The sequence below is a fragment of the Mobula birostris genome, chromosome 5 (assembly GCF_030028105.1).
Source record: "Mobula birostris isolate sMobBir1 chromosome 5, sMobBir1.hap1, whole genome shotgun sequence".
Lineage (NCBI taxonomy): Eukaryota > Metazoa > Chordata > Chondrichthyes > Myliobatiformes > Myliobatidae > Mobula > Mobula birostris.
The window spans coordinates 7,627,000-7,653,485 of NC_092374.1; the positions used below are offsets into that span (position 1 = coordinate 7,627,000).

A 26,486-nucleotide genomic window follows, 5' to 3' on the forward strand; every position below is an offset into this window, starting at 1 on the left:
AGGGGAAGAAGCTGTTCCTGAAACATTGAGTGTGTGCCTTCGGGCTCCTGTACCTCCTCCCTGATGGTAGCAATGAGAAGAGGGCAGGTCCTGGGTGCTGGGGGTCTGTAATGATGGACGCTGCCTTTTTGAGGCATTGCATTTTGAAGGTGTTCTGGATGCTGGGGACACTAGTGCTCGTGATGGAGCTGACTGAGTTTACAACTTTCTGCTGCTCTCTCTAATCCTGAGCAGTGGCCCCTCCAGACCAGAATGCTCTCCAGGTATATCTATCGAAATTTTCCAGTGTCTTTGGTGACAAACCTGTTCACCTCAGACTCTGAATGAACCATACTGTGTTACAGGCTGGGGTCGAGTCAGGATCACAGGGGTTTGTCATTGTCGTCTGTTCCCTGGGTCTGATGGCTTTTACAATCCTGCCATTTCATTTTCAGGAGGGGAAGTGATTGGAGAATCGGGGGGCACCGGTTATGGAGGAGAGCTCTTGGAATTACCTCGGAGTGACGGAACAGTTGCAGCATTCAGGAGGCCAGTCAGCCCATTGAGTTCATACTGGCCCTGTGTAAGAACGACCCTGTCAGTCCCACTCCCCCACCACCATATTCTGGCATCTTTCCCCTTCCTTTCCAGTCCTGGTGAAGGGTCTCTGGTCAAAACATTAACTGTTTATTCCCCTCCATAGACGCTGCCTGACCTGCTCAGATCCTGCAGCATTCTGTGTGTTCCTCCCGTGGTGGTAGATCGTGATGTCAGAAGTTCATTTTTATTCCCTGGAAATGGGAAACAGAGTGACGCCGTGAACCACAGGCACCTGGTGAGCCAGGTAGGGAACAACCTGTCAGAAGGCGATGGCTGGGAATGGACCCTAGTGCAAGACACAGACACTGAAGTACTAGGGACAGGACTAGGGTACAGGGTGAGGGCTAGGAGATGGACACAAAAACCGGCAACCCAGAACAGGACTGGACAAGAGAGCTAGGAGCGGGGCAAGGACGTAACTTGGCTGGCAGGCAAGACGAGGCTGGAGATCAGAGACTTGAGGCGGGGCTGGAGACCAGAGACTTGAGGCTTGGGGTCTTGAAGCTTGGCTTGGGGTGAGGCTTGAGGCTTGGGGTCTTGAAGCTTGGCTTGGGTGAGGCTTGAGGCTTGGGGTCTTGAAGCTCCTCCTGGGCAGGGTGCGGTACTCCTGGGCAGGGCGCGGATCTCCACCCGACAGAGGCGAGGGACAGAAAGGGACAGAACCAACCGCAGGGTAACGGCAATCTGGCCTGACTTACCCGACAGAGGCAAAGGACAGTAAGGGACAGGACCTACTGCAGGGTAACAGCAACCTGGCCTGGCTTACCTGGCGGAGGCAAGGGACAGGAAGGGAGCTAGGTTCAGGGTGGCTCCAAGACAAGACTTTAGACGAGATAAGGCGAGAGTTACCAGCAAGACAAGGCAAGGCTTCAGGCAATGCAAGGCGAGACAAGAACTTCAGGTGAGGCGAGAGTTACCGGCAAGACAAGGCAAGGTTTCAGGCGAGGAAACAGAAGGCAGGGGAAGCGATACAAGGGGTAAGGACAAGAACATTCCAGCAGCCATGCCATGGTCTCTGGAGGTATTTATGCAGCCAGACCCAACAAGCATCAGCTGCCTCAATTAGTGCTCAACAGGAACAGAAGCAGGGTAGACAGGAAAACCTGGAGCAAGGGTCGATGGACCGGACCGTGAACCAGAATGCAGACTTCAGGGAGCAGACCATGACACAACCAGGATTTCTCAACAGCAGATGATCATAGATTTACTGTATTTAACACGAGAACATAGAACACAGAACAGTCGAGCACAGGAACAGGCGCTTCGGCCCACAATGTTGTGCTGAACCAATTAAATTAGTGATCCAATGACCAACTAAACTAATCCCCTCTGCCTGCACAATGTCCATTCCCTTCAATTTTCCTCACATCCATGTGCCAATCTAAACGTCTGTTAAAAATCTCTGATGTATCTGTCTGTAACACCTCCCCAGGCAGAGTATTCCAGGCATCCGGCACTCTGGGTATAAAACATTTACCCCTCACATCCCCTTTCACCTTCAATGCAGGCCTTTGGTGTCAGACATTTCAGCCCTGGGAGGAAGATACTGTCTGTCTACTCTATCTCTGCCTCCGATAATCTTACAAACTGTGTCAGATCTCCCCTCAGCCTCCGTCACTCCAGGGAAAACAACCTGTGGTAACTTCTACCTTGAAAAAGGCACACTCGACAACTTCATGCCAAAGAAACAATTTTATCTCGAACTTCAAAACCGTTATGTATACACAGAGGCTTTCACAACCCATACGGCATGGCAGGCACACTATATACAAAGCCCACCGGAAGTAAACCCCCCCCCATTATCCTAATTAGTATTAACTTACTTTTAATAATGTTCACATTACAACACTTCTCCCCCTTTAAAATCCAACATTCCCAAATGTAAAAGACTAGGAAATAAAAACAGTTGTGTTATTAACCTGTGTACCCCTGAAAACTTATACTAGTATCTCAGCAACAGTTTACCAATACAAAACATCTGGAAAATGTGACAGATTCAACATTCAATCTAGCAACAAAAAAGAACTGTCCCATCAAAGATTCATCTGTCAAGAGGTTTACGAGTGCGCTGTGATCTGCGCACTACCCCTGGTGACCCAGCAGGCACCGCTGGTGAGGGTGTTTTGGGTGGATCTGGTGGGGGCATGAGAGGGGTCTGTGTGTCTGCATGAGAATGTCCATCCTCTTCAGGGGACCCCGACCCCTCTGCCAGTGTCTCGCCCTCTGGCAAAGTCACTGGTGGACATGCTTCCACCGTAGTCTGACTCACAAATGGAAACTCCATGGAACTGTCTGCCTCTGAGCCGGTATCATGACGCAGGTGCACATGGTCCTGATGTCTGGGGAAAACACGCCCATTAGTCAGCTTAACAACATAGGAGAGGGGACCACTCTGCTTAAGAATAACCCCAGGCAGCCATTGCTGATTGTTTCTCACATAGACATTGTCATCCGGTTTTAACAGTCTCTCTCGCACATGTTGATCATGTCCCTCCTTCTGCTTTTCCTGCTTTCTCTCCACTTTCGCCTTCGTGTCTGGACGCAGCAGGTCCAATCTTGACTTGGGCCCACACCCCATCAGCATCTCTGCTGGAGTGTGGGCAGTTGTAGTCTGTGGCGGGACGCAGTATTTAAATAGGAAACGTGAAAGCCGAATACTAAGAGAATCCTCTGTCACCCGCTTCAGGCCTTCCTTCACAGTCTAAACAGCCCGCTCAGCCAAACCATTGGAGGCTGGGTGGAAAGGGGCCGTCTGAATGTGATGAATGCCATTCTGCTGCATGAACTCACTGAGCAGCTCACTGGTGAACGTCGGGCCATTATCAGTGACCAGAGTGTCAGGCAACCCGTGGACTGCAAACACTTGCCTGAGTTTGTCGATGGTTGAGGGGGCTGTGATGTCGCTCATGATGTGAGCTTCCATCCATTTAGAATGCGCATCGACCATTACAAGAAACATCTGCCCCATAAAGGGGCCAGCAAAGTCCAAATGTAGCCTAGACCAGGGGTGGTCTGGCCAATCCCATGGGTGCAAAGGAGCTGGTGGTGGCATATTCTGATTAGTCTGACATTGCATGCATGATTTTACCTTGTTCTCCAGATCCTGATCCATTCTTGGCTCTTGGATAGGATCTTGCAAGGCTTTTCATTCGAGACACCCCTGGATGAGTCTCATGAACTTCCTCCACAATCTGTGAACGGCCAGGGGGAGGCACGATGACCCTCACCCCCCAGAAAATGCAGCCATCCTGCAGACTGAGTTCTGTCTTTCGTTTGGCATAAGGCCTCAGTTCCTCTCCTTCCGCGACTCTGGGCCAACCTTGTAAAAGGAAAGTCTTGACTTGGGACAGGACTGGGTCCCTCTCTGTCCACTGCTTGATCTGGGTCACCTTTACAGTTGTCTCTGACAGCAGCTCCAATGAAAACACAGTCTCTAGAGGCACATATGTAGTAGCAGGTGTCTCAGGTAAAGGTAGTCGACTCAGTGCATCAGCGTTTGCATTATCCCCACCCGCTCTGCACACTATAGTGTACTGGTAGGCTGACAATGTAAGAGCCCAACACTGTATCCTGGCTGAGGCTAGCGGTGGGATGCATCTAGTCTCACTGAACAGACTCATCAGTGGTCTATGGTCCATATAAATTGTAAATACGCGTCCATAAAGGTACTGATGAAAGCTTTTGACTGCAAAAACAATGGCCAGATCTTCTTTGTCTAGCTGTGAATATCCCTTCTCAGCAGCTGTCAGGCTATGTGAAACAAAACCAATAGGCTTCTCTGAACGGTCCTCCATTACACGTGAGAGAACTGCCCCGACTCCATAGGGCGAGGCATCGCATGCAAAGGTGATCTCCTTGCCTGGGTCATAGTGAACAAGCAGCTTTGCTGAGTGGAGGAGTTCTTTCACTTCCTTGAAAGCTTTCTCCTGCTCTTCACCCCACTGCCACTTAGTGTCATTGTGAAGCAGCTTATACAGTGGGGTCAAAGCCCTTGAGAGGTCAGGAAGAAACTTGTCATAATAATTCACCATGCCCAAAAATGATCTGAGTTCCGTGACCGTCTTAGGGCTTGGGGCTTCCTTAATAACTCTCACTTTGTCCTCCACAGGGCAAAGCCCCTCAGCTGTGATCTTGTGTCCCAAATAAGTCACACTCGATGCCAGGAACACACATTTCTGCGTTTCAACTGCAGCCCGGCATCCGAGAGCCTCTTCTGCACCCGTTCTAAATTAGCCAGATGCTCCACCCCCGTAGCCCCCATGATCAAAATATCATCGAGATACACTGCTACGTGCGGAATCCCCTGCAGCAAAGTGTCCATTGTCCTTTGGAAAATGGCAGGGGTGGACACCACTCCAGACACCAGGTGATTGTACTTGAATAATCCCTTGTGTGTATTAATTGTGACGTACTCCTTTGAACCCTCGTCGAGCAGCAGCTGTTGGTAGGCGTGGCTCATGTCCAGTTTTGTGAACAGTTTACCCCCTGACAGGGTCGCAAACAGGTCATCCACCCATGGGAATGGGTACTCCTCCAGCCTGGAGACCTGATTCACCATAAGCTTATAATCCCCACATATCCTCATTGTTTTGTCTGCCTTCAAAACTGGAACAATGGGAGCCGCCCACCTTGAAAACTGGACGGGCTCAATAATGCCCAGCCTCTGTAAACGTTCCAGCTCCTCCTCAACTTTGCCTTTCAAGGCATAGGGCACCGACCTGGGCTTAAAAAAACCGTGGTGTAGCCTCAGGGTCGACATGGAGTTTCACTGTCACACCCTTCAGTGTGCCCAGCTCGTCCCTGAAAACGTCACTGTACCGCTGCAGAATGCCCTCCGTCGTGTGTGCATACTTAATTTCATGTCAGTTTAGCCGGATTTTGTGAAGCCAATCGCGGCCCAAAAGACTGGGTCCCCCGCCCTTAGCTATCACCAGCCTGGCTTCAGCATTCTGACCCCCGGTTGAGATATCCACATGTAAAAACCCCTAAATGAGGTATGGGCTGCCCCGTATAGGTCCCAAGTGTGAGCTTTGACGATCTAATGGGAGGCAGGTTGGACCCTCATGTCCTCCTGTAAGTCTCCTCACTGATGACCGATGCAGTAGCCCCCGAATCAATCTCAAACTTAATGTCCTTTCCCCTGAACGTGACTGTGGCATAATATGGTTCAGGTGGTTCCTCATCTGTTTCCACTCCAAACATGTTGTAGGCACACGCTGCCTCTTCATCTGCATCTTCTAGATGGTGTGTGGCTGCCTGAGCCTGTTGAGCTTTCCCCTGCCCAGGCTTAATCTTACCCTTTGAACTTCTGCACTTTTTAGCTAAATGTCCCTTTTTGCTACAAGCATGGCAGACAGTGTCTTTGAGTTTGCAATCATTTGCATCGTGCATCCCTCCACACGGGAAACAGTCCACCCGCTTTGCCTGTTTACCAGTCTCCCTCTTGACTTGGTGCACTGCCTCCGACTGTGACTCCCCATGTCCTTTCTGAATATCCTGGACATTATTAGCAGCCATCTCCATGCCTTGGGCAATCTCTAAGGCTTTCTTGAAAGTCAACGGTGGGGTTTCCCCTAACAGGCGGCGTCGTATGCCGTCATTATTAACGCCGCATACCAATCTATCACGGAGCACGTCTTTCAACACTGCTCCGGAATCACAATGCTCCGACAGCTGCCAAAGCTCGGCCACAAAATTGGCCACAGACTGACCTGGCTTCCTGAAATGGCTGTGAAACTTACACCATTGGACTATCACAGAAGGTTTCAGATTGTAGTGGTTCCCCACGAGCTTGCCCAGTTCGTCATTGGAATGTCCCCCGGTTTCTGCGGTGTGGCTAAAATCCTTATTAGCTTGTAAGTCTTCGCCCCCCACACACACTCAGGAGAATAGAGCGCTTCTTCGCCTCCTCAGGAATTCCATTAGCACAAAAAAATTGTCCCAACCTTTCCTCATACTCCGGCGAGTCCTCGTTTCCTTCCAGAAACTCACTGATAGTTCCAAACGTTGCCATCTGAAACGCGAAGCTCCCATTTGAAAAATGTGCCAATACGTTCACAAAACCAGTTCACCTCGTCGCCAAAAATATGTGGTAACTTCTATCTTGAAAGGCACACTTGACAACTTCATGCGAAAGAAACAACTGTATCTCGAACTTCAAAACCATTATAAAGACATAGAAACATAGAAAGTAGGAGCAGGAGTAGGCCATTCGGCCCTTCAAGCCTGCACCACCACTCAGTACGATCATGGCCGATCATCCAACTCAGAACCCTGTACTGCCTTCCCTCCATACCCCCTGATCCCTTTAGGCACAAGGGCCTCATCTAACTCCCTCTTAAATATAGCCAATGAACTGGCCTCAACTGTTTCCTGTGGCAGAGAATTCCACAGATTCACCACTCTCTGTGTGAAGAAGTTTTTCCTCATCTCGGTCCTAAAAGGCTTCCCCTTTATCCTCAAATTGTGACCCCTCATTCTGGACTTCCCCAACATCAGGAACAATCTTCCTGCATCTAGCCTGTCCAATCTTTTTAGAATTTTATACATTTCAATCAGATCCACCCTAAATCTTCTAAATTCCAGAGAGTATAAGCCTAGTCGATCCAGTCTTTCATCATATGAAAGTCCTGCCATCCTAGGAATCAATCTGGTGAACCTTCTTTGTACCCTGTCTATGGCAAGAATGTCTTTCCTCAGATTAGGGGACCAAGACTGCACACAATACTCCAGGTGTGGTCTCACCAAGGCCTTGTACAACTGCAGTAGTACCTCCCTGCTCCTGTACTCGAATCCTCTCGCTATAAATGCCAGCATACCATTCGCCTTTTTCACCTCCTACTGTACCTGCATGCCCACATTCAATGACTGGTGTACAATGACACCCAGGTCTCGCTGCACCTCCCCTTTTCCTAATCGGCCACCATTCAGATAATAATCTGTTTTCCTGTTCTTGCTACCAAAGTGGATAACCTCACATTTATCCACATTAAATTGCATCAGCCATGACCTGAGGAGAGCTAAGGTACCGGCGACCCCTGTTTCCATCCAGGGGGTCAATGCGGACATGGTGGAGGATTACAAATACCTGGGGATACAAATTGACAATAAACTGGACTGGTCAAAGAATACTGAGGCTGTCTACAAGAAGGGTCAGAGCCGTCTCTATTTCCTGAGGAGACTGAGGTCCTTTAACATCTGCCGGACAATGCTGAGGATGTTCTACGAGTCTGTGGTGGCCACTGTGATCATGTTTGCTGTTGTGTGCTGGGGCAGCAGGCTGAGGGTAGCAGACACCAACAGAATCAACAAACTCATTCATAAGGCCAGTGATGTTGTGGGGATGGAACTGGACTCTCTCACAGTGGTGTCTGAAAAGAGGATGCTATCCAAGTTGCATGCCATCTTGGACAATGTCTCCCATCCACAACATAATGTACTGGTTGGGCACAGGAGTACATTCAGCCAGAGACTCATTCCACCGAGATGCAACACAGAGCATCATAGGAAGTCATTCCTGCCTGTGGCCATCAAACTTTACAACTTCTCCCTTGGAGGGTCAGACACCCTGAGCCAATAGGTTGGTCCTGGACTTATTTCCTGGCATAATTTACATATTACTATTTTACTATTTATGCTTCTATTACTATTTAATTATTTATGGTGCAACTGTAATGAAAACCAATTTCCCCCGGGATTGATAAAGTATGACTACGACTATGACTATGACTACCCTATCCAAGTCACCCTGCATCCTCTTAGCATCCTCCTCACAGCTAACACTGCCACCCAGCTTCATGTCATCTGCAAACTTGGAGATGCTGCATTTAATTCCCTCATCTAAGTCATTAATATATATTGTAAACAACTGGGGTCTCAGCACTGAGCCTTGCGGTACCCCACTAGTCACTGCCTGCCATTCTGAAAAGGTTCCATTTATTCCCACTTTGCTTCCTGTCTGCCAACCAATTCTCTATCCACATCAATACCTTACCCCCAATACCGTGTGCTTTAAGTTTGCACACTAATCTCTTGTGTGGGACCTTGTCAAAAGCCTTTTGAAAATCCAAATATACCACATCCACTGGTTCTCCCCATCCACTCTACTAGTTACATCCTCAAAAAATTCTATGAGATTCGTCAGACGTGATTTTCCTTTCACAAATCCATGCTGACTTTGTCCGATGATTTCACCGCTTTCCAAATGTGCTGTTGTCACATCTTTGATAACTGACTCTAGCAATTTCCCCACCACCGATGTCAGGCTTACCGGTCTTACCAGTTTAAAAAGCGGGGTTACATTAGCCACCGTCCAATCCTCAAGAACTAATCCAGAATCTAAAGAGTTTTGAAAAATTATCACTAACGCATCCACTATTTCTTGGGCTACTTCCTTAAGGACACTGGGATGCAGACCATCTGGCCCTGGGGATTTATCTGCCTTCAATCCCTTCAATTTACCTAACACCACTTCCCTACTAATATGTATTTCCCTCAGTTCCTCCATCACACTGGACCCTCGATCCCCTACTATTTCCGGAAGATTATTTATGTCCTCCTTAGTGAAGACAGAACCAAAGTAGTTATTCATTTGGTCTGCCATGTCCTTGTTCCCCATAATCAATTCACCTGTTTCTGTCTGTAAGGGACCTACATTTGTCTTAACCAATCTTTTTTCTTTTCACATATCTATAAAAGCTTTTACAGTCAGTTTTTATGTTCCCTGCCAGCTTTCTCTCATAATCTTTTTTCCCTTTCCTAATTAAGCCCTTTGTTCTCCTCTGCTGGACTCTGAAATTCTCCCAGTTCTCAGGTGTGCCACTTTTTCTGGCTAATTTGTAAGTTTCTTCTTTGGAATTGATACTATCCCTAATTTCTCTTGTCAGCCACGGGTGCACTACCTTCCTTGATTTATTCTTTGGCCAAACTGGGATGAACAATTGTTGTAGTTCATCCATGCAACCTTTAAATGCTTGCCATTGCATATCCACCGTCAATCCTTTAAGTGTCATTTGCCAGTCTATCTTAGCTAATTCACGTCTCATACCTTCAAAGTTACCCCTCTTTAAGTTCAGAACCTTTGTTTCTGAATTAACTATATCACTCTCCATCTTAATGAAGAATTCCACCGTATTATGGTTACTCTTACCCAAAGGGCCTCTCACGACAAGATTGCTAACTAACCCTTCCTCATTGCTGAAGACCCAGTCTAGAATGGCCTGCTCCCTAGTTGGTTTCTCGACATGTTGGTTCAGAAAACTATCCCGCATACATTCCAAGAAATCCTCTTCCTCAGCACCCTTACCAATTTGGTTCACCCAATCTATATGTAGATTGAAGTCACCCATTATAACTGCTGTTCCTTTATTGCACTCATTTCTAATTTCCTGTTTAATGCCATCCCCAACCTCACTACTACTGTTAGGTGGCCTGTACACAACTCCCACCAGTGTTTTCTGCCCCTTAGTGTTATGCAGCTCTACCCATATCAATTCCACATCCTCCCAGCTAATGTCCTTCCTTTCTATTGCGTTAATCTCCTCTCTAACCAGCAATGCCACCCCACCTCCTTTTCTTTCATGTCTATCCCTCCTGAATATTGAATATCCCTGAATGTTGAGCTCCCATCCTTGGTCACCCTGGAGCCATGTCTCTGTGATCCCAACTATATCATATTCATTAATAACAATCTGCACATTCAATTCATCATGCTCCTTGCATTGACACACAAAGCCTTCAGGCTTGCTTTTACAACATTCTTAGCCCTTATACAATTATGTTGAAAAGTGGCCCTTTTTGATTTTTGCCCTGGATTTGCCAGCCTACCACTTTTACTTTTCACCTTACTACTTTTTGCTTCTACCCTCATTTTACACCCCTCTGTCTCTCTGCACTTGTTCCCATCCCCCTGCCACATTAGTTTAAATCCTCTTGAACAACAGTAGCAAATGCTCCCGCTTGGACATTGGTTCCAGTCCAGCCCAGGTGCAGACCGTCCTGTTTGTACCGGTCCCACCTCCTCCAGAACTGGTTCCAATGACCAGAAATTTGAAACCCTCCCCCTTGCACCATTTTTCAAGCCACGTATTCATCTGATATATCTATCTATTTCTACTCCGGCTAGCACATGGCACTGGTGGTAATCCGGAGATTATTACCTTTGTGGTCCTACCTTTTAGTTTATCTCCTATTTCCCTAAATTTACCTTGTAGGACCTCATCCCGTTTTTTCACCTATATCGTTGGTACCTATGTGCACCACGACCACTGGCTGTTCACCCTCCCACTCCAGAACGTCCTGCAGCCGCTCAGAGACATCCTTGACCCTTCCACCAGGGAGGCAACATACCCTCCTGGAGTCTCGTTTGCGGCCGCAGAAACGCCTATCTATTCCCCTTACAATCGAATCCCTTATCACTATAGCTCTCCCACTCTTTCTTTCTTTCTTTTCAAACCTTTTTATTGTTAAATTATACAGGAAAAATAACATGAGTACATTGAAGTAACAACATTTACAATGCCTCAAAAAAAACATTATTTTAAGATTGAAAAAAAATTGTGGTAACAGAAAAAACCTACTAATCAGAAAAGTGAGAGAAAAAAAAAGAACCCATTAGGTGTACAACCCTGGAGCCATGTGTCATAACAAAAAGCTTCTAAAAATAAACATCAAACCACCAGCAAGAAAAGAAAAGAAAATATACTAAAAAATTTACAATTAGGTCGTGGAAAAATTATATCAATTAACTCAAATGATAATAATGAGCAAATAAGCTCCATCTTTTCTCAAAATCAAATAAAGGTTCAAAGGTTCGACTTCTAATTTTCTCCAAACTAAGACATAGCATCACTTGAGAGAACCATTGTGACAAAGTGGGAGCTGATGTATCCTTCCACTTCAACAAAATGTCCCTCCTAGCTATCAATGTAATAAATGCAATAACATGTTGGTCGAACACAGAAATACCATTTTGAGGAATTATTCCAAAAAGCACAGTTAATTTATTAGGTTGTAAATTAATTTTAAGTGCTTTAGAAATTGTTGAAAAAACCGACTTCCAGAACTGTTCCAATATAGAACAAGACCAAAACATATGTGTCAGTGTAGCTATCTCAGTTTTACATCTATCACAATGACTATCAACATTAGAAAAGATTTTAGAAAGTCTCTCCTTTGTCAAATGATAACGATGTACAATTTTAAATTGAATCAATGAATGGCTAGCACAAATTGAAGAGTTAACCAACTTCAATATCCGCATCCAATCCTCCGTCATAAAAGTCAAATTAAGTTCCTTTACCCAATCCTGTTTAATCTTAGATAAAGACACTTATCCCATTGTAATAATAAATTATAAATTCTTCCAGTAGAACCCTTAATCAAAGGATTCATACTCATAATAGTATCTAACAGGTCAGCCTCCAATATGTAAGGAAAATTACTTAAATATTTTTGTAAAAAATGTCTAACTTGAAGGTATTGCAGAAAGTGTGAGTATGAAGGAGAATATTTATCAATTAATTGTTCAAAAGACATCAATCTATCTTCTTTAAATAAATCAAAAAAAGAATTAATACCTTTATTTTTCCAAAGTAAAAAAATTGGATCACTCAAAGAAGGTTTAAAAAAGTAATTTCGGTAAATTAAACTACAAAGTTTAAATTTTTTAAGATAAAAAAATTGTGGAATTGGAGCCAAATTTGTAAAGAATACTTAATCACAGGATATAGGTTTAAATTAACAACTTTAACTAATTGCATAGGTAAAGGAGCTCCCAATAACAAGATTAAATAAAACTGTTTTACAACTTTCAGTTCCAGGTCTACCCAAATTGGCTGATCACTCTCAGCAACCCAGTATAACCAAAAAGACATATATCGCAGATTAACAGCCCAATAATACATTCTTAGATTAGGCAAAGCAAGACCTCCAACCTTTTTCAATTTTTGTAAATGACATTTACTAATTCTTGGTCTTTTATTATTCCAAATAAAAGATGAAATAGTAGAATCAATCCGATCAAAAAACTTCCTAGTCAAAAAAACAGGAATATTCTGAAATAAATATAAAAATTTCAGTAAAATCATCATTTTAACTAGATGAATACGAGCAACAAGTAAAAATGTAAGTGGACTCCATCTACTAAATAAATACTTCATAGAGTCTACTAAGGGAACAAAATTGGCTTTATAAAGATCCTTATATTTTTTAGTAATTATAATACCTAGATATCTAAAAGAGTCTGAAACTTTAAAAGGAGTATTATCATATAGAGACAGAATCATTTAAAGGAAACAATTCACTTTTACTAAAATTTATTTTATTTCCTGAAAAACCTCCAAATTCATTAAATAATTTTAACAAGGGAGGAATAGATTCGTCAGGGATAGGTATATAAACCAATAAATTATCAGCATAAAGAGAGACCTTATGCATGGTCTCATTCACAAAAATCCCATGGATATTTTTAGCCTCACGAAGAGCAATAGCAAGGGGTTCTAATATTAAATTAAACAACAAAGGACTTAATGGACAGCCTTGCCTTGTCCCCCGTGAAAGCAGAAAAAAAGGAGACTTACAATTGTTAGTGACAACAGTAGCAATAGGGGCTTTATATATCATTTTAATCCAATTATTAAAATTAGCACCAAAGCCAAATTTCTCTAAAACATTGAATAAGTATTTCCATTCGACTCAGTTGAATGATTGTTCAGCATCCAAAGATACAACACATTGTGGAGTTTAAAAGAGGATGAATATATAATGTTAAGTAGTCTCCGAACATTTGAAAAAGAATAGCGACCCTTTATAAAGCCTGTTTGATCTTTAAAAATAATTTTACCCAAAATATTCTTCAACCAATTGGCCATTATCTTTGACAGAATCTTAGCGTCGACGTTCAGTAATGGAATAGGTCTGTATGAAGCACAGTCAGTGGGATCTTTATCTTTTTTAAGAATTAAAGAAATAGAAGCCTCATAGAAAGTAGAGGGTAAGTCACCTTTTGCAAAAGATTCCTTAAACATTTCCAACATATACGGAGAAAGCAACTTTCCAAATTTTTTATAAAATTCTACAGGATAGCCATCAAGTCCTGGGGACTTACCAGATTGCATTGAAAAAATAGCTTTATGAATTTTGGCTTCAGTAATTTGAGCATGGAGAGTTTTTTGATCCTCAGCCGAGATTTTAGGAAAAACAATCTTTCGTAAAAAAGCATTCATTTCAGAGGAATCTAACGGACATTGAGATTTATAAAGCTCAGCATAAAAATCTTGAAAAATCTTATTAATTTCTTCTTATTCCTGAGCTAAGGTACCATCTTTCCTACGAATTTTCATGATTTGCCTTTTGGCTGCAGCCATTTTTAATTGAGACGCAAGCAGTTTATTATTTTTATCTCCAAACATATAAAATTGGCTGTTTAACTTAAGCAAATATCCTTCAATGGGATGAGTTAATAACAGGTTATATTGTAATTGAAGTTCCACCCTTTGTTTAAGTAAATCAATATTGGGGGAAATTGCATAGATATTATCTAAATCTTCAATTTGTTTGAAATTCTATCTAGTTCTGCTTTAGCTTGTTTTTTTAAGTTTAGCTGAATAAGAAATAATCTGACCACGTAAAAATGCTTTAAATGTATCCCATATAACTAATTTAGACATACCCCCTATATCATTAAAAAGAAAAAATTATTTTACCTGGGTTTCAATGAAACTGACAAAGTCAGAGTTTTGCAATAATGTCAAGGTGGGTGGGCAAGAATGACATCATCAAATTCAAAAGACAGACTCAGAGGCGCATGATCAGATATAGCAATATCGTCATATTCGCAAGTTTTAACACTAGGCAAGAAGCGGGGATCGATTATAATATAATTGATCTCAAATATTTTTTATAAACATGTGAGAAGAAAGAATATTCTCTATTATCAGGATGGAGATACCTCCACAAATCAATCAACCCAAAATCAATCAAAAAAGAATTAATAAATGATGCGGATCGATTTGGAAGTCACTGATTGGTTGAGTTCTTATCAATCATAGGATTTAGGCAGCAATTAAAATCCCCATCCATTATCAGCAATATATTCATTTAAATCAGGCAGTAAAGCAAATACCTTTTTTAAAAAAAGGATCATCTAAGTTAGGACCATACAAATTAACCAAAACAACTTTTTTGTTACAGATTGTTCCTTTAACAATTAAAAATCTACCATTAGAATCTGATTTAATATCCTCTTGAATAAATATATTAGGTTTAACAAAAATAGACACGCCTTTTGTTTTACTGTGAGAAGTAGAGTGGAATTGCAAACCATTCCACCATCTAAAAAATCTATTTTGATCTCCCGCCCTGATATGTGTCTCTTGAGCAAAAATTATATCAGGTTGGAATTGGTTAATAATTTTAAAAGTCTTTTTTCATTTAATAGAATGATTCCAACCATGTACATTCCAACTTATAATATTAATCCATTTAAATACCATACTATAATTTTACTCTACTTTATACATGCACAGAGCACATACTAATACGGGATGATCAAAAATGGCGGTGATGGAGAATACAACCAAATAAAAAACACGCATGCTCCGGAACCACCCAATGGGAAAAAACTCCTAACTCTAAACCCACCCACCCACCCACCCACACCCGGAAACCCGAAAAAGGCAAGCGATCTATGATAGAATTCAAAGCTGCTGACTGCCCTGTCTGTGTTTTCTTTCCCTCCCCCCAGTTAGTAAAAAAGTAGAGTGACCTTGTGAAAAAAACAATAAAGTCTCAGCAAAAAGAAGGTATTTAGATTCTATTGACTAATAAACAAGAAAGAACCAAAATAATTTTATCTCTTAGAGAGAAAAACCAGCACCATCTTTAAATTTAATATTAATTCCCTAAAAAAGCTTTAAATTCAATTATAAAATGTTATAATAAAACAGAAAAAATATATAAAAAGCCCTATTAGTAGGAAAAAAACTACCAATTAGCTAATTTAAAAAAAGAAACAAACTAAGTATTAAATTAAAGGAACAAATCCCCTTATCTTCTTCTCTCAGTCATAGAATGTTCAGAGATCATTTAGACAGAGATACTTAAGCCATAAATCTTTCCAAAGGAAAACCAACAATATGCAATGATGAACAACTCTCCTTGTCTTCTTTAATTAGTCTCTCAATGAAATATACAAATGACCTTCATAAATCTTCTTTCCAAAATGCGAATAATATACAGATAGCCAAACAGCCTTTCAGATAGTTCATTCAGCAGCGGCGTCAGTAACAGCGGCGGGTATAGCCTGAACAAAGTCCAGTGCAGCTTTTGGATCAAAAAAAGTACAAGGAGCAGAATTAGCAGGGAAAATTTTAATTCTTGTCGGGTACCTCAAAGATGAAAAAAGTTTTTTATCATATGCTTGTTTCATTACCAGGGCAAATTTTGATCTTTGTTCCATTATCTCTCTTGGATAATCTTCATAAAAGCAGAGCTCAGAATGCATAAATCTAAAAACTCTCTGTTTTCTTGCCTGTCGCATTATTTGATCTTTAATTTTAAAGTGATGAAAGCAAACCAGAACAGATCTTGGTTTACTAGAGTCCTTCGATTTCGAGATAAACGCCCTGTGTGCCCTTTCTATAGCAGGCGGCTTTGATAGAATGGTAGGAAATAAAGTGTGGAAAAGCTTACCAAAGTTAGCCGTTAGATCTGCATCTTCAGCTCCTTCCTGCAGCTCAACAATTCTTATATTCCTTCGTCAAGACCTAGTTTCCAGGTCTATAATCTTATTTTGATATCTTTCCAAACGAGTTGTAGCTTCAGACATCTTTTGCTTGGTTATCTTCAATTCCTCTTCGTGTGAAATAACTTGAGTTTCCAGGTCTTTAAGTTTTCCCAGAAATGACTTCATTTCATTACTATTCTTTTCCAGTTGGTCTTTAATTGACCCATTCTGATCCTTAATTGAATTCAGTGTCCGAACGATATCTTCAGCCCTCGATGGCATTTCATCAGATCTTTCCTTTTACACCTTTCCTTTCCCATTACCTTTATCACTAGGTTCAGGTAAATTCTTCCCACTTCCCGTAGACATAGACATATTGATCCCCCTCAAGAATCAGCAAGTAAAAATGTTAAATTCAAAGCTTAAACTAGTGGGAAGCGAAAGAAAACTAAGAGCAGCACAAAAATGCTGCTACTCCATTTGCAGACAGGGGCGGTCCTCTCGCTCTCCCACTCCTTTTCCTTCTCCCCCGTGCCGCAGAGCCACCCATGGTGCCATGAACTCGGCTGCTGCTGCCTTCCCCTGATGAGACATCTCCCGCAACAGTATCCAAAACAGTATATCTGTTTAGGAAGGAGATGACCTCAGGGGACTCCTGCACTACCTGCCTACTGCTACGCTGTCTAGTGGCCACCCATTCCCTTTCTGCCTGTTTAGCCTTTACCTGCGGTGTGGCCAACTCACTGAACGCGCTATTCACCACTTTCTCAGCATCGCGGATGCTCCAGTATGAATCCAGTCGCCGCTCCAGCCGCTCAATGCGGTCTGCCAGAGGCTGCAGCTGGACACATTTCCTGCACACATAGTCGCCAGAGACACTGGAAGTATCCCTGATTTCCCACATGCTGCAGGAGGAACAAACCACGGGGCCAATCTCAGCTGTCATGACCTGCCCAATACGCTACAGCCTCGCCGCCTTCCTTGCTTCAAATAAAGTACTGCTGCAGACCGTTCTCCTTTTAAAGGAACTTACCCGGCCTTACCTCACTTGGAGTGAAGTTCGTCCTCAGCCTCTGCTCGCCGAAGCCTCTCGAGACAAAGCCTTCCTACTCTGTCTGTCTCCCCCTACTCCGTCAAACCGCTCTCTTTTAAATACTCCGCTGCTTCACCGACTGACTTACACGCGCCTGCGCAGTCCTGTCCTGATCAACTGTTATGTATATTCGGAGGCTTTCACAACCCGTACGGCATGGCAGGCACACTATATACAAAGCCCACCGGAAGTAAACCTACCCCATTATCCTGATTAGTATTAACTTACTTTTAATAATGCTCACATTACCACACAACCCGAGTTTATCCACCCTCTCGTTATAGCACACGCCCTCTAATCCAGGCAGCATCCTGGTGAACCTCTTCTGCACCCTCTCCACAGCCTCGACATCCTTCCTGTAGTGAGGTGACCAGAACTGTACACAATACTCCAGATGTGGCCTCGCCAGAGTTTTATAAAGCTGTAACATAACTTCCTGACTTTTGCGTGGGTGGAGGAGGGGAAAGGACCTCGAGAATAAGGATCATGGTCATTGAGAGGGGATCTCATTGCAACCTGTCGAATATTGATAGGCCTAGATAGAGTGGATATGGAGAGGATTGATCCTATAATCAACTTGAATACTTATTGGCCCAGGTAGAGTGGATATGGAGGATATGGAGAGGATTTGGAGGAAGAACATCTCAGATTCCATCGGGGGGAGGGGGGGGCTCCATCCTGACAGAATCATCATCGATTTCTCCAACTTCTGGTAATTTCTCCTCCCTTCTCCCTTCTCCCTGATATCATTTCCATTCTGGTTACTCTCTTACCCCTTCTCTTCTCCTCACCTGCCTATCACCTCCCTCTGGTTCCCCTTCTCCTTCCTTTTCTCCCATGGTCTACTCTCCTATCCTATCAGATTCCTTCTTCTTCAGCCCTCTACCTTTTCCACCTATCACCTCTCAGCTTCTTACTGCATCCCGCTGCCCTACCCAAACACCCTCTCTCTCACCTGGTCTCACCTATCACCTGCCATCTTGTACTCCTTCCCCTCCTCCCACCTTCGTATTCTGTCTTAGAACATAGAAATTTACAGAACATTACAGGATCTTCATTCCACAAGGTTGTGTCGACGATGTAACCTACTCTAGAAACTGCCTAGAATTTCCCTAGCGCGTAGTCCTCTATATTTCTAAGCTCCATGTACCTATCTAAGAGGCTCTTAAAAGACCCTATTGTATCTGTTTCCATCACCGCCACCAGCAGTGCGTTCCACCCACCAACCCACCACTCTATGTGTGAAAAACTTAACTTGGACATCCCCTCTGTACCTATTTCCAAGCACCTTACAACTACGCCCCCTCATGTTAGCCATTTCAGCCTTGGGGAAAAGCCTCTGGCTATCCACATGATCAATGCCTCTCATCATCTTATACACCTCTATCAGGTCACCTCTCATCCTCCGTCGCTCCAAGGAGAAAAGGCCAAGTTCACTCAACCTATTCTTATGAGGTACGCCCTCCAATCCAGGCAACATCCTTCCGAATCTCCTCTGCACTCTCTCTAGAGTATCCACATCCTTCCTGTAATGAGGTGACCAGAACCGAACACAGTACTCCAGGTGGGGCTAACCAAGGTCTTATATAGCTGTAACATTACCTCACGGCTCTTGAACTCAACCCCAGGGTTGATGAATGCCAACACACCATACACCTTCTTAACAAAACTGTCAACCTGCACAGCAGCTTTGAGTATCCTATGGACACAGACCCTAAGATCTCTCAGATCCTCCACACTGCCAAGAGTCTTATCATTAATATTATATTCCATCTCCAAATTTGACATATCAAAATGAACCACTTCACACTTACCTGGGTTGAAGTCCATCTGCAACTTCTCAGCCCAGTTCTGCATCCTATCGATGTCCCGCTGTAATCTTTGATAACCTTCCAGACTATCTACAACACCCCCAACCTTTGTGTCTTCAGCAAACACTAACCCACCCTTCTACTTCTTCATCCAGGTCATTTATAAAAAATCACAAAGAAGAGGGGTCCCAGAACAGCTCCTTGCAGAACACAACTGGTCACCGGCCTCTATGCAGATTACAAACCACCTACAACCATCCTTTGCCTTCTGTGGGCAAGCCAATTCTGGATCTACAAAGCAAGATCTCCTTGGATCCCATATCTTCTTGTTTTCCAAAGGAGTCTTGCATGGGATACCTTATCAAATGCCTTACTGAAATCCATGTTCACTACATCTACTATTCTGCCTTCATCAATGTGTTTTGTTACATCCTGACAGAATTCAATCAAGCTCATAAGGCATGACCTGCCATGCTGATCAGATGATGTCTTTCCAAATGCTCATAAATCCTGCCTCTCAGGATCTTCTCCAAAAACCTGCCACCACTGAAATCAGACTCACTGGTCTATAACTTCCTTGGTTATCTCTACTCCTTTTCTTGAACAAGGGAGCAACAGTTGCAACCCTCCAGTCCTCCGGTACTTCTCCAATCCCTATTGATGATGCAAAGATCATCACCAGAGGCTCAGTGATCTTGCCCCTCCCTTCCCACAGTAGCCGGGGTATATCTCATCCGGTCCCAGTGACTTATCTAACTTCATGCTTTTCAAAAACTCTAGCATATCCTCTTCCTTAATGTCTATATGCTCAAGAATTTCAGTCCGCTGGAAGTCATCCCCACAATTGCCAAGGAATTTTTCCCCTGGTGAAAACTGAACCAAAGTATTCATTAAGTACCAAACACACAACGTGATAGCCACTTATCCAGTTCCACGACATACGAGATAACTCCAACAGTGATTTGCCGCAAGGGTGCCTTATTCAGTGAACTACCACACCCAGACAAGGGTAAGCACACACGTGGTATTCACAACGGTTTTCCCCTCACCAGAGAACCCACTCCTGTGGATTAACGATGTGACAATCACACTTTCGTATTCGAATGGAATCAAGCTCACCCTTACGGGCTACTAGGAGGGAGTCCAAACAGTGACCCTTTTGTCACTAGGTTTCTTCTGTTTCAAACGTTCCTCTCCCCTCCTCTCTGCAAACTTCTTCTAGTTGCAGCAGCTTGTGAGAGTGGCTTATCAACACTCTGGATCGATCTCAACTCACCCCTTTGGGCTACTGAAAGTTTAAACCAGCGACCTCACTCATTGGTGTCTTTCCATGATGGAAACCATCACGACTCTGAACTGTGTGTCTGCGTGAAAGTCATCTGACCTTGATTATTCAAAACAAGCCGTGAACTTATATAAACGTTCATTGTCCATCATATAACTCCACCTCTCTCACCATAGTAATCAAGCAAGTCAGTAGAAATCCAACAGTGTCCAAAAGTCAGTCTCATTCTCTTGGCGTTTTAAAGTGACAGTCCATTACGAATGAAACTTAAGATCCCATAACAGGCTGCATCACCGCCTGGTATGGCGGGTGGGGGGTGGGGGGGTGTCTACAGCGTATGATTGAAGGAATCTGCAGAGAGTTGTAAAATTACTCGGCGCCATCATGGGCTCTAGCCTCCGTAGTTTCCAAGACATCTTTGAGGAGCGGTGTCTCAGAAAGGTGGTGTCCGTCATTAAGGACCTCCAGCACCCAGGTTGTGCCCTGTTCTCACTGTTACCATCAGGCAGGAGGTACAGAAGCCTGAAGACACACACTCAGCGATTCAGGAACAGCTTCTTCCCTTCTGCCATCAGATTTCTGAATGAACATTGAACCCTGAATACTACCTTATTTTTTTTTATTTCTGTTTTTGTGCTGTTATTTAATTTAACTGATGAGGTAATGTTTCTTTGTAGCTGAAATGTTTGGGTTATAACTATAGAGATAATGGGGAACTAACCAATGGAAGTCATGTTACTCTATCTGTATGTGTGGGAACCTGAGTGAGTGTGCGGGAAGTTTCGGGAGGAGAGGCGAAGAGGAAGGACGTGCTGGGAGCGCTCTGGTAGACCACCGTGGTTGATCCCAGTCCGAGGGTCGCGGAGTTCGGAGGAAATGGAATGGTGGAGAGAAGACCCTGTTCCTTGAGCCCCAGCGATTGTGCACGAGCTGTTTAATTTTGATAGAGTGGTGCCTTTTTCTTTTATATTTTGTTTCCGCACTAACCACATAGTCACAGTAAGATTTATAAAGTGTAATCATTTAATCGCTTATTGTGTACTGTCTGATGTTTGCATTGTGGGTCTGTACTGGGGTACATTACACAGCATCCACACAAACTCGATTACCCAGGTTGGCGGGGCTGAAGGTTCTTCCCCTGGACGAACACGAGCTGAGCGAGTCGGAGGCTCACAAATATCCGTATACACTTACTGTGATTCAGTTTTTCTCTGTTATTATGTATTGCATTGCACAGCGGCCACAAAGTTAACAAGTTTCACGACATATGCCGGTGATATTAAGCTTGGTTCTGATTCTGAAGACCGTCGAACAGCCAATGCACAGAGGGGAAAGATCGTGAAAACAATAAAAGTAAGCAAATAGCATTCAGAACTGAAGAACGCACAGACAGCGGCGAGAATTGAACCTGAGTCTTAGGGACTGTGGAGCATCATGCTAACCACCACGCTACAGCTTCGCTCCAAATTCCAGACCACCCAGGCTTGGAATTGTGCCCAGCCTTTAACTGGGCATCAAACTTGGACGTCTCTCCCCAGTAGTACTGGGGTTCATCGTCACCAGCAGGCAGTCCATCCCAGCACTCAGGGAAGGACAGGGTCCCAATACCAACCCTCCACTGGCAGAACCAACGTCTAAATCGATCGCGCTTCACCAGAAAGTAAAACGAGCCTTTAGGAGAGAGACAACGAGGAGATAGGCGGACAATGGAAAACACCTACTGTATCCCCGGACTGAGACGGACAACAGGACCGTGCAGAGACAAACCCGGAGAGAGAGCGTTTCCAGCGCTTCGATATGGAGTCCGCTCACACTTCAGTTCTTTCTTTATTCCCTGTCGCTGAAATACAGAAGCTGCTCGATTTACTTCTTCACTTCCTGAAAAAACGCTCAGGAACTGTCGAAGTTCGTGGCTGGTAGGAAGTCATTTCAAACACAGTGCACTATCTAACGACGGTAGTGACAAACTCTTCGCGTTTATTCCCCTCATGGAGCCTTGCTGTCGGTAGTTGGAGCTGTCTTTGCGGTATGGATTCGGCTGTTTACTGGGCCAGCTGAGTGGCTACCAGCCACTCCCAGCTAGATAGGGATCCAGCTGTTTCCGTAGCCAGCCAAAGTCGCTGGACATAACTGCGACTCGGAGCAACCCCGAATCAGATATGGAACTGTCTGTCGTTCTTTGATGTTTGCTTCTTCTTGTTCTCGCCTCCGTGGGGTATGTCAGGCCGCTCTGCCGTTGCCCTCCGGGGGGACCTGTCTTGTCTTGTCCTTGCCTCTGTGGGGTAAGTCAGGCCGTTCTGCTGTTACCTGACGGAGGGACCTTTCCGACCTTGGTATGGAGATGAAGTTGAGTCCCGTCTCTGTCTATGTTCTGTCCAGTCTCATGTTGGAGTCGTGTTAAAGATGCGTCCCGGCTTTTCGAAGGATAAGTCCCGGCTCTATGTTGATGTACAGTTCCCAGTCTGTCTCCGAGCTCCAGCCTCCAAGTTAGCAGCCTCTGCATCCGAAGCCCCACGACCGCAGCCTGCAGCCACAAGCCCGCAGCCCGCAGCCACAAGCCACAAGCCCCAAGCCCGCAGCCCCAACCCCAGCCCGCAGCCCCAAGACCCCAGCCTGTCTCCAAGCTCAAACCTCTAGACCCCAGCCTGTCTCCAAGCTCAAACCTCTAGACCCCAGCCTGTCTCCAAGCTCAAACCTCTAGACCCCAGCCTGTCTCCAAGCTCAAACCTCTAGACCCCAGCCTGTCTCCAAGCTCAAACCTCTAGACCCCAGCCTGTCTCCGGCCCGCAGCCCGCAACCCCAAGACCCCGGCACGCAGCCCGCAGCCCACAGCCCCAAGACCCCACCCCGCAACCCACAGCTCCAAGACCCCAGCCCGCAACCCACAGCTCCAAGACCCCAGCCCGCAGCTCCAAGACCCCAGCCACCAGCCCCAAGACCCCGGCCCGCAGCCCCAAGCCCCAAGCCCCAATACCCCGGCCCGCAGCAACAAGCCCCAAGACCCCGGCCCGCAGCCCCAAGCCCCAAGACCCCGGCCCACAGCCCCAGCCTCAAGACCCAAGACCCCAGTGTGTCTCCAAACTCAAGACTCTAGACCCCAGCCTGTCTCCGGCATGGAGCCCGCAGCCCCAAGACCCCAGCCCGCAGCCCACAGCCCCAAGACCCCAGCCCGCAGCCCGCAGCCCACAGCCCCAAGACCCCAGCCCACATCCCCAAGCCCCAAGACCCAAGACCCCAGCCCGCAGCGTCAAGCCCCAAGACCCAAGCCCGCAGCCTCAAGCCGCAAGACCCAGGCCTGCAGCCTCAAGCCCCAAGACCCCAGCCAGCAGCCCCAAGCCCCAAGAACCCGGCCCGCAGCCCCAAGCCCCAAGACCTCTTCCCGCAGCCCCAAGACCCCAGCCCACAGCCCCAAGACCCCTGCCCACAGCCCCAAGACCCCAGCCTGCAGCCCGCAGCCTCTAGACCCCAGCCTGTCTCCAGCCCGCAGCCTCAAGACACCGGACCACAGACCCAAGCCCCAAGACCCCAGCCCACAAGACCCAAGACCCCAGCATGCAAGCCCCAAGACCCCAGCCCGCAGCCCCAAGACCCAAGCCCCCAAGCCCCCAGCCCCCAGCCTCCAGCCCCACAAGCCCCAACACCTCAGCCCGCAACCCGCAGCCCGCATCCCCAAGACCCCAGCCGGAAGCCTGCAGCCACAAGACCCCAGCTCAAGTCTCCAGACCACAGCCTGTCTCCAAGCTCACGCCTCTAGACCCCAGACTGTCTCCAGCCCGCGGCCCGCGGCCCACAGCCCGCAGCCCCAAGCCCCAAGACCCCGGCTCGCAGCCCCAAGCCCCAAGATCCCAGCACACAGCCTCAAGACCCAAGACCCCAGTCTGTCTCCAAACTCAAGACTCTAGGCCCCAGCCTGTCTCCGGCATGGAGCCCACAGCCCCAAGACCTCAGCACGCAGCCCGCAGCCCCAAGACCCCGGCCCACAGCCCACAGCCCCAAGACCCCAGCCAGCAGCCCCAAGACCCCAGCCAGCAGCCCCAAGCCCCAAGACCCCAGCACGCAAGACCCAAGACCCCAGCCCGCAGCCCCAAGACCCAAGCCCCCAAGCCCCCAGCCCCCAGCCCCACAAGCCCCAACACCTCAGCCCGCAGCCCGCAGCCCCAAGACCCCAGCCGGAAGCCCACAGCCACAAGACCCCAGCCGGAAGCCCGCAACCACAAGACCCCAGCTCAAGCCTCCAGACCACAGCCTGTCTCCAAGCTCACACCTCTAGACCCCAGACTGTCTCCAGCCCGCGGCCCGCGGCCCACGGCTCGCAGCCCCAAGCCCCGCAGCCGCAGGACCCCAGCCCACAGCCCCGCAGCCCCAGGACCCCGGCCCGCCGCCCCGCAGCCCCAGGACCCCAGCCCGGCGCCCTGCAGCCCCAAGTAACCCTGGCACACATCCCCAAGCCCCAAGACCCCAGCCCGCAGCCCGCAGCCCCAAGACCTCCGCCCACAGTCCCAAGACCCCAGCCCGCAGCCCCAAGACCCCAGCCCACAGCCCCAAGACCCCAGCCTGTCTCCAAGCTCACGCCTCTAGGCCCCAGCCTGTCTCCAGCCCGCAGCCCGCAGCCCCAAGCCCCAAGACCCCAGCTCGCAGCCTCAAGCCCCAAGACCCCAACCCACAGCCTCAAGCCCCAAGACCCCAGCCTGTCTCCAAGCTCAAGCCCCAAGACCCCGGCCCGCAGCCCGTAGCCCTAGGACCCCGGCCCATGGCCCATGGCCCCAGGACCCACAAGAAAATCCTGCCTGACGAACCTGTTGGAACTCTTTGAGGGGATTAGATGTAGGATAGATAAAGTGGATGCAGTGAATGTTGTATATTTGGATTTTCTGAAGGCCTTTGACAAGGTGTCACACATGAGACTGTTTACCAAGTTAAGAGCCCATGGTATTACAGGAAAGTTACTGGCATGGTTAGAGCATTGGCTGATTGGTAGGAGGCAGTGAGTGGAAATAAAAGATTCTTTATTGTTTGGCTACCAGTGATTAGTGGTGTTCTGCAGGGGTCGATTTTTATGCTGTATATAAATGATTTAGATGATGGAACAGTGGTAGTGTTGCCAAATTTGCAGACGATACGAAGATTGGTGGAGGGGCAGGTAATGTTGAGGAAACAGGTAGGCTGCAGAAGGACTTAGACAGATTAGGAGAATAGGCAAGAATGCGCTGGAATTTAGAAGGATGAGGGGGATCTCATCGATTGTGACTAGTGGTGTCCCACAAGGATCGGTTCTGGGCCCTCTACTTTTTGTGATTTTTATTAACGACCTGGATGTGGGGGTAGAAGGGTGGGTTGGCAAGTTTGCAGATGACACAAAGGTTGGTGGTGTTGTAGATAGTGTAGAGGATTGTCAAAGATATCAGAGAGACATTGATAGGATGCAGAAGTGGGCTTAGAAGTGGCAGATGGAATTCAACCCGGAGAAGTGTGAGGTGGTACACTTTGGAAGGACAAACTCCAAGGCAGAGTACAAAGTGCCTGATGGTTGAGGGGTAATAACGGTTCCTGAACCTGGTGGTGTGGGTCCTGAGGCTCCTGTACCTCCTGCCTGATGGTTGAGGGGTAATAACGGTTCCTGAACCTGGTGGTGTGGGTCCTGAGGCTCCTGTACCTCCTGCCTGATGGCAGCAATGAGAAGAGAGCTTGGCCTGGTTGGTGGGGGTCCTTGATGATGGTCACTGCTTTCTTGTGACTGCACTCCTTGTAGATGTGCTCAATGGTGGGGAGGGCATCTCCTGTGACGGACTGGGCCGTACCCACCTCTTTCTGTAGGATTTTTTCTTCTTGGGCATTGGGATTTCCACACCCGGTCGTGATGCGACCAGTCCACAAGCTCTCCACTATGCATTTTTTTTTAATTAGTTGCAATCGTGAACAATAGCAAGAACAGAAATGCTGATCAAGTCGACTAGTTCCCAAAGAGAACTCTGATAGGCCAATCAGATGATTCAC

At 46.3% G+C, this 26,486-nt stretch overlaps 1 protein-coding gene across 1 annotated transcript in view; it reads right to left on the minus strand.

Moving 5' to 3' along the window:
• LOC140197181 (uncharacterized) overlaps positions 1-22,340 on the minus strand; it is a 66,396-nt gene extending 44,056 nt beyond the window's left edge. Inside the window, exon 1 of the mRNA XM_072257094.1 lies at positions 22,214-22,340. The gene's annotated coding sequence lies outside the window, so the exon portion shown is untranslated. The remainder of the gene's footprint in view (positions 1-22,213) is intronic.
• Between the last annotated feature and the right edge of the window lie 4,146 nt (positions 22,341-26,486).